The sequence below is a fragment of the Lactuca serriola genome, chromosome 4 (genome assembly GCF_051521515.1).
Source record: "Lactuca serriola cultivar US96UC23 chromosome 4, Lser_US96UC23_V15, whole genome shotgun sequence".
NCBI classification, from domain to species: Eukaryota; Viridiplantae; Streptophyta; class Magnoliopsida; order Asterales; family Asteraceae; genus Lactuca; species Lactuca serriola.
Window position 1 is genome coordinate 83,725,806 of NC_136411.1, and position 8,430 is coordinate 83,734,235.

Here is an 8,430-nt window from a genome sequence, read left to right on the forward strand (position 1 = left end):
ATTCTAAATTAATTACTAACCATTTATAATTAAGTTATTAATCATATAATAAATTAACAAATTATTTTCTCACTCTCCTAAAGTAGTTTCTAGCTATTTTATTAAGGGAAACCAAAAAAAGGCGTTGCTTTTATTCCATAAAATTATACCAATTTAATTATGATCTTAGACACCTAATCCAATAATTGACACATCATTATGAGGATAATTTTATATAGGGGTTATGTACATTTTCATGGTTGATTCACCATCCATTCAATGATTCGCGACATTCCCATCACTGAATCGAGATGAGCAAAATCTAAGATTAACATGTAATTGACCCCACTTAATGAATCTTAAAAGATCTAGGAGTTTCATGTAGATTGAAACTGGATAAGAGATTTGCTTACTTAAATAACTTTATGGTATCTTTATGACATCCATTTACGCATCATGCACGGAGCTGGATATCGATCATACCTTAGTAAATAATTAATAAAGATTAAAAATGATTTAAAGGATTAATAAAACAAACAAGAATGTGATTAATATTGAATGATTTTTATAAGATAATCCACTAAAATATACCGTTATAAGACCTCTCAAAAAGATTGGATTGTAGGATGATCTATCTAGTCCAACTTGTTCTCACGAATGTTTAAGTCTACAATCAGATATACAAATTCGCAAACCATTGGAACATTACTTCTAATTGTTTCTACAAAATTTCATAAGATTTTTATGACTTATTTAGAACCATTTAAAATGTTTAAAAGAGAGTAATGAAATATATGAAACTAGTATTTTTCAAAAGCTTATTTGAATATATGAATGAGATGTAATATTATGGAATCATCTTTTTGACAATTAGAATTACATTGCCACCTATCCAGCTGGATAGGATTTTAGAATTCATTTGACCGCAAGTCTTATGATAAATGCTAGTTTTATTTGTCAAGATAGATGATAAAGGAACTATGTGATAGTTAGACTATCTGCTAGAGATATTTTTTGTTAATGGCTCGCTCATGAAGTCTAGAGTAGACCATACTCAAGAACGCCATGCAAAATAGACCAAATTGCAGGAAACTTAACCATAACAAGAATTAAGAGCATTATTCATCAAGGTCATAACTCTTTACTTTAAAATGATGCCAAATGGTGATGAGATTTTAAAACAAGGCATCTGGGATTCGAGCCACTGTAGGAAATATCACTGGATCGTCTTCTACACTTTTCGGATGTTGATAAATTGTAACCTCCGCCATTGGAACATCATATGGAACCATAATACATTTTTTCTCATACACTACTTGCAAAATCAAGCTCCAATACCTCGCATAGGAGACACCATTCGTAACATTGGTGTGAGAAATACTTGTTCCAAACTCCTCCCATAAATGAGTGGCATAATCCACCTTAAGATCATAGTATATCCCTGCAACCATGGCATATACTTCCAATTTTGCTTTGTCTAGACCAGTGCTACGACCTGTTAGACACCGAAGAAAAATGCCAAACAAGAAGTTCTAGATACAAGGTAATGCAACCTTTCAGATTTGGCTGAGTCTAGTGAGTGGAGGTTGTTGACCCATCTCATAGAACATATCAACCACGTGTTCATTGGTAACCTCATAAATCAAACATGTATTTGGAAGCTTCAAGATTTGTGCAAGCTGCTTCTTCGTGAGTTTGTACTTCTTATCATTCGTTAGTTGAAATGTCATGTGACATCCCCAAATTTCACGGCCAGAAAAGACCGATTTATTTATGCTTTATTTGAAAATTATAGTATAAAATTAAATAAATATATTGCGGAATTTTTTCCCAAAAAAACATGATAAATATATTATCAAAGCATTTCCGAAGAAATGTATTGTGTTCATATTAAAACTTTGGGATGTCATCGTCAATACTGAAACATAAGCATAAACATACCTTACATTTATTTACACTAGTGATCTACATCTCCTTTAATCTCTCAGTGTAAAGTAGCTTCGTATTGATACCTATGATACAAATAGACTGAGTGGCCCAGGTTGGGAAACCTGGTGATTACATAGAGTTTTCAACCCACAATAATATAATTATTACGTTTAAACATCAAACAATGAACCCAATTACCCATCCCCATTATATTCTTTAATCTTAAGGATCTACCATAAGAATCGACTATTCCTTATTCATTCGTTCCTAAGGATTATCCTAAAGAATAGGCACGAAGTGCATCGTCGCCAAGGTTTATATAACAGGAACTAAGTCCATAGTCGCCAGAGTTTAGGCACTAAGTCCATAGTCGCCATGTTTTATACGATTGACACTAAGTCCACAGTCGCCAATATTTACTTATATCCTCTTTTATCCCTCCTCATTCATCTATCGATGTTTTACCCAACATATTCGTAGATATAATATACATATACAGTTCAAATCGCTTAAAACATGTATAAAATTGTTTATCCAGCATAGATCTCAAATAAACAGATAATATGCACACATAACACGTAATTTATATAAAATATTTCATATCTATGTGTAAGATGAAAGTAACTATGCACTCACCTTAGTAGTGTGAGTTGATAAAATCTGACTAGAAACGGTCAGTGGTTCGTCGTTGTCAGGCTTGGGAAGGGAAACGGCCTTCGGAAAACGAGAGAGAATGAAAGTACAAAAGTGTAAGGAATGAATGAGCCTTGGTCGCTATTTATAGGCTGATTTTGGCTCTCTCATGTTGTGAAAATGAATGCTCACGTCGTTAGCCATGGCTATATCACCTCGTAGCTTCGCCATCTGCGTTTATAGCTCTGAAACGTGTTCGGACAACTTCTCACGTCGTGAGAATGATATGCTCACGTCGTGAGCTTCCAAGAGTCATCCCGTAAAACTTCCCAGGTGTTTTCCAAGATCAATTAGTGTCCATTTGACTCCTCACATCGTGAGAAATACTGCTCAGGTCGTGAGTCCAGTCAGATTAGGGTTTCTGACACGTGTCATGGTCTTAGACAGCTGCATCTTCGGAAGGTCATAACTTTTGCATACAAGGTCCGTTTTTTATGTTCTTTATATCCACACATAGGTGGAGACGTACTATACAACTTTAATTTAAACCCCTAAGGCTAAAAACTACTTTATTGTAAACTCACTTTGTACGGTGTCGTGACGGTTTTATCGCGAAACTTCGACAGGTCATAACTTCTTCGTTATAACTCGGATTTCAGCGTTTTTTATATGTACGGAAACCTTGTGAAATATACTACACTTAGTTAAGATTAATTATTCTAAATGATCATCTATAAAAAATTCATTTTTGATGCTTATCGTCTCTAAATTGACTAGCCCGAATCTGCGGGCGCTACACGTCACCACCTTAGATGTTTTGTTAAAAACTACTGTAGAACCAACCAGTGATAACAAAGTCATGGGCACAGAGAAAGAAGCAAACATAATCGTTGAAAGAACTTAATGATTGAGGGCAATAATCAAGATCTTCAATTCTTCTAGATACTTCAAGACATTAGGTTAAACACGATAGTTTGAACTTTAAATCATCAACAGTGATTGAGATGTTGATTTTGCAGCGGTGTTTGATGGATCAACATGACCAGTTGGTGCCGCCATTATTAGGGTTTTGAAGAAGATATGATTATCGTGAAGAAAAGATTTGGGAAAAGTTAGACCAGATTGTGTAAAGTCTTTAATTTTGACCACCAAAATCCTTTTATAACCCACGAAAATTTTGAATTTGAATCATCCACCAATAAAGAACTGCCACATGTAGTCTTGAAAAGTGGGTCAATTTCTAGAAAAGTCACAACGTCTGAAAAAGTGATGAGCACGTTTCCCTTGAAAACCATGAAGGAACTAAACTGTCACATCCGCCTGATGTTACGTTTTCCCCACGAGGATAAGAACCGTCACTTGACCTTCGTTATGAAAATGAAAAAGCTTTGTCACCAATATAACACTTTAAGCTTCGTTTCGAGGCAGGGCTCATTCCCTTTTGGGATGAGAAACAAAATCATAGTCAGACTTGCGAAATCTAGGTTTGAGTTGGTATTACCCAAGACCTCTAGGATTTCTGTGCAAAAGTGTGCCAAATAAATAGCGGGAACCAAATAAAAAAATGTGTGTATAGTGACATCAAATAGACATCCGATGTAAAGCAGATAAATCTCTGGTAAAGATCACTTCATTCGACATCAACAAAGATATCAAACTGCTTGTGTGGTATCTCGTGAAGTACAATCGAATACTCATGAATGAGTCTCGAAGGGCTTCTTTTTTACTTAGGCTTCGAAGGTAGGCTCAAGTTTGTTTAAAACCACAACTTAACATAAGTGTGAGAAAAATGAACTAAATTACTTGTATGCCCAGTGTAGTCAGGAACAAGTAAGGGGGAAAAAACATTTCGAAGTGATGAAGATTCGAAAAGATATTCAAACTGAAACCATATTCGAAGAAAAATAAAAACTGGATCTTGTTAGGAAAAAATATATTGGTGAAAGAATAATTTATCAAAACCATGCAAAAAGAAAGGAATATGATTTTGACTATCGAATGGTGGTACAGAAACAAATGTTTCATAAAAATCTTGAACATAGTTCATCGTTAATTCCTTGTAAGTTGGGAATGTTAGGTTTCACCATCATCACGGAAACATGAATCAGGATCATGAGCACCAACTTGTGCAATATCTACATTCTAATTGGTTTCTACCAAAGATGTCAAGGATATGCAAGTGAAGTGTGTGAATTGTGAAGAACAAAGTTGGTGAAAAAGATTGTTTATGAAAACATTGTGTACCTCTGTGAGTGATATAGACTTAGATGAAATCTCTTAACTCAAAATGAGAAGAGAAAGCTAGCTCGTCGACTAATGCAAATATAGCCTAATTGGGAAGGAACCCTCGGAATGAATGATCCATTAAGTCTTCGAAACACATTGAGTCTTTGAGGATTATAGTCAACATACAACAACATGCTTCTAGGGACACCTAAATAGTGAAAAGATTTGAAATTGTACCTGAACCTCTGTCACGAAGCAATGTCCACCATAATATGTTGATTGATATATACACTGAAAAATGTTAAACACACAAAACAACATAAAATATTTTGGATTTTTGTGTTTGAAATTAAAAGATAAAAATAAGAAAATCTTTTTGGAATTTTTGTTTTTGAAATTTAAAGAAAAAATTAAGAAAATCTTTTTGGAGTTTTTGTGTTTTTGAAATGGAAAAAACAAAAATAATAAAATCTTTTTGGTATTTTTTTATAAAAAAACAAAATCAAAAACAGTAAAATGTTACCACACATTCGAAGTAAGTAGTATCGACTTCCTGACAGTGTACTTCGAACAACAAATCTTCTCAGACAATGAAGTGGGAATTGAACCAGTCATAGACATTTCGAATTCAAATGGGGTCAAACGTTCAATGGTGAACAATAATTTATGAACCAGTCATCAGAATATCAAACTCCTGGTTGTTTCACGATGAGGACAAGCTTAGAACAACACTTGCATCGAGCATTCTTAAACCTGAGAAGATCCTTGGAAAAGATTTCTCATCTAAAGGCATTCTAAAAATGTCAAGAATTTGATCTGTCGTCTTAACAAAATGCACCTCGATGTTTCCATCCTTGACATGATCCTTGATGAAATGATATCGAAGTGCTATGTGCTTTGTCTTCGAATGTTGAACCGGATTATGACAGATGTGTATTGCACTTTGTGAATCACAATACAAAGGTATATTTTTCATGTTGATTGCGTAATCACGAAGTTGACTTTGAATCCATATGACTTGAGAAGTGTAAGTTGCAGCAACAACATATTCTTCTTCTGCCGTGGAAATCGAAACACGCGTTTGTTTCTTCAATTGTCGGCTGAAACGCTTCCCATCCAAAAGTTGACATCCACCAGTAGTGCTTTTTCTATCTAGTTGACATCCACCATGATTTGTATCCAAAAATGCTTGAATGCAGAAACCAGTCTTTGAAGGGTACCACAATCCCAACGACACAGTTCCATTGAGATATCAAAAGATATTCTTCATAGCTGTTAGATAGGGTTCTATAGGATTCGACTGATACCTGACACAGTTGCAAACAACAAACATAATATCAGGTCTACTAGCAGTTAAGTATAGTAATGACCCAATCATGCTCCTGTAAAATGTGAGATCGATAACAAACTTATCCAATGAAGGTCCTAAGCATGTGTCGACTGTCATTTGTACTTTCAATTTCAAACTATTCTTCATGCCATATTTCTCAAGCAAGTTATGAGAGTACTTCTCTTGATTGATGAAAATTCCATCCCTGCTTTGACGCATATTCAAACCTAGAAAATTATTGATCTTACCCATCATACTCATCTTGAATTGGCTTTTCATCATATTCTCAAATTCTCTAGAAAATGAAGGGTTAGTTGAGCGAAAAATAATATCATCTAAGTAAAGAACTATGTCACACCCACAAACCAAGAACGACGGAAACGTTTGGGGGCGGAGGACGTCATGTACAGTATCACAACAAATGTAGAATAGTAAAACAAGCAACAACATCCATTGCAATAAAAATATAGTTAATACATATGTTCATTGTGTAGTTGTATGACACTAAAAGTATAGCAAAATAAAAGACGAGTCTTAAACATGCTCCGTCTTCTCGAAACCGGTGCTAGTATACATGTCTACTGATTCCCTAAGAATACAAGTTATTTTGAAAAAGAGTATCAACATTTAAGTTTGTGAGTTCATAAGTATTTAGTATTTAATGTTTGTGTTTGATCTGTGAAAGTGTTAGTATATGTTCTCCATAAAATCCTATATTTTCTATAATAAATGAAAAGTAGTCTTCAGCCCTAAGACTCAAATGTTTGTATGTTTTGTTCTCTATAACAGTGTAAATGTATGTTTGTTCTCTGTAATTGTATAATGTATGTGTTCCATAAAAGTAGACTATTTTTACTAGAAAAATAGAATGCTTGTTCATGTATGAACCTTTCTGTGTGTAGATAATGGAAAATAATAACTTATAGTAGTATTGTTTAAAATAACACCACTAAAGTAAGTTTGTTTTGTAAACTGATAGCAAGATTACAAATAAATTGAAGCTATATATATATATATATATATATATATATATATATATATATATATTACTCGTAAATAGGTCGGGATTTTCTCCCTGTGAGTTCTCATAACCATACTAACCCTGTTTGCCTGATAACGACGTTTTTCAGGCGGCAGAACTGGTAACAACATTTGTCATCCCAGGTCTGTTGACCTGAATGTAGCTAACAGTCGGGATGTGAGATTGTCAGTCCCAACATAGATCTATACACAATTGTCATCGCTCTCCCTACAAGAGACTATGGTTATAAGCTCAAGACTTTTGCCCATACTTAGATAAGTACACAAGAATGACTCACAAATTGTTTGTTGGCATTACTAGTAATAACTGAGAATCCTTTTTGTTTATAACTTAACCTTATGAAAATAGCTTTTGTTTGTCCCTTAACTATATTCGTTATAAATTGTAAGTTTGTTTCCGTTTTGTTATGAAAACTGTTGTGTTCTAACATGTTTGTAAATTTTTTGTAGTTGTAATGTTTCTCTGATCTAGAAAATAGTATGAATTGATTCCCTAAACTATACCTATTATAGTTTACTAGTAGGTTTGTCTGTACTGTAAATGATTTGAAGAAAAGACTCATTTGTCCAATGTATACAACTGAGTTAAGTATGTACTTTGAAAATGGGGTTTAATATTCATGTATATATATTTAGCAAGTATAACTATGATTTAGCCGACGGTCGGACTTGTGATCCTACCCTAAGCCCACAACCAGACAAGGAACAGGAGTCAAGGTATTTAGCAATAGTCCTACGTCCGGTAAAGCATACTTATACATAAATTTATAAATGAATATGATTTTGATAATAAACAACAATCTAAAATAGTTTAAAAGAGTTTTTGAAATGATTTTAGCAACTTATAAAAGAATAAGAAATCCTTTGTTTGTTTGTTTTCACATGTAAATGTTAACTCAATATAAATTGTATTCTACTTGTATCCCCCCCCCCTAAAAGCATTTAAAAAGTTAAATTGTAGGAGTATGAACTCACCTTATGGGGGTGATTCATTTGAAGGTTTGATTTAGGATGATTATTTCCACAAGTTAGATCCCGAGACAAAACAAGTCCTAAAATGCATTTCACGTAGTATATATGTATAAAATTAGTGAATAAAATCATAAGAATGAGAAGGAATTGGACTAATTTGTAAGTTTAACTTACAAATAAGAGTGTTAAAAGCAAAAATGGAAGGTTGCTAGGAGTTTACGGCCAAAAGATCTTGATGTTCTTGGGTTTTCGGCCACCTTCAAGTATGTGTACTTGGTGTTCTTGGTGAAACCAAGAAGATTAAAGTGTTTTCGGACCAA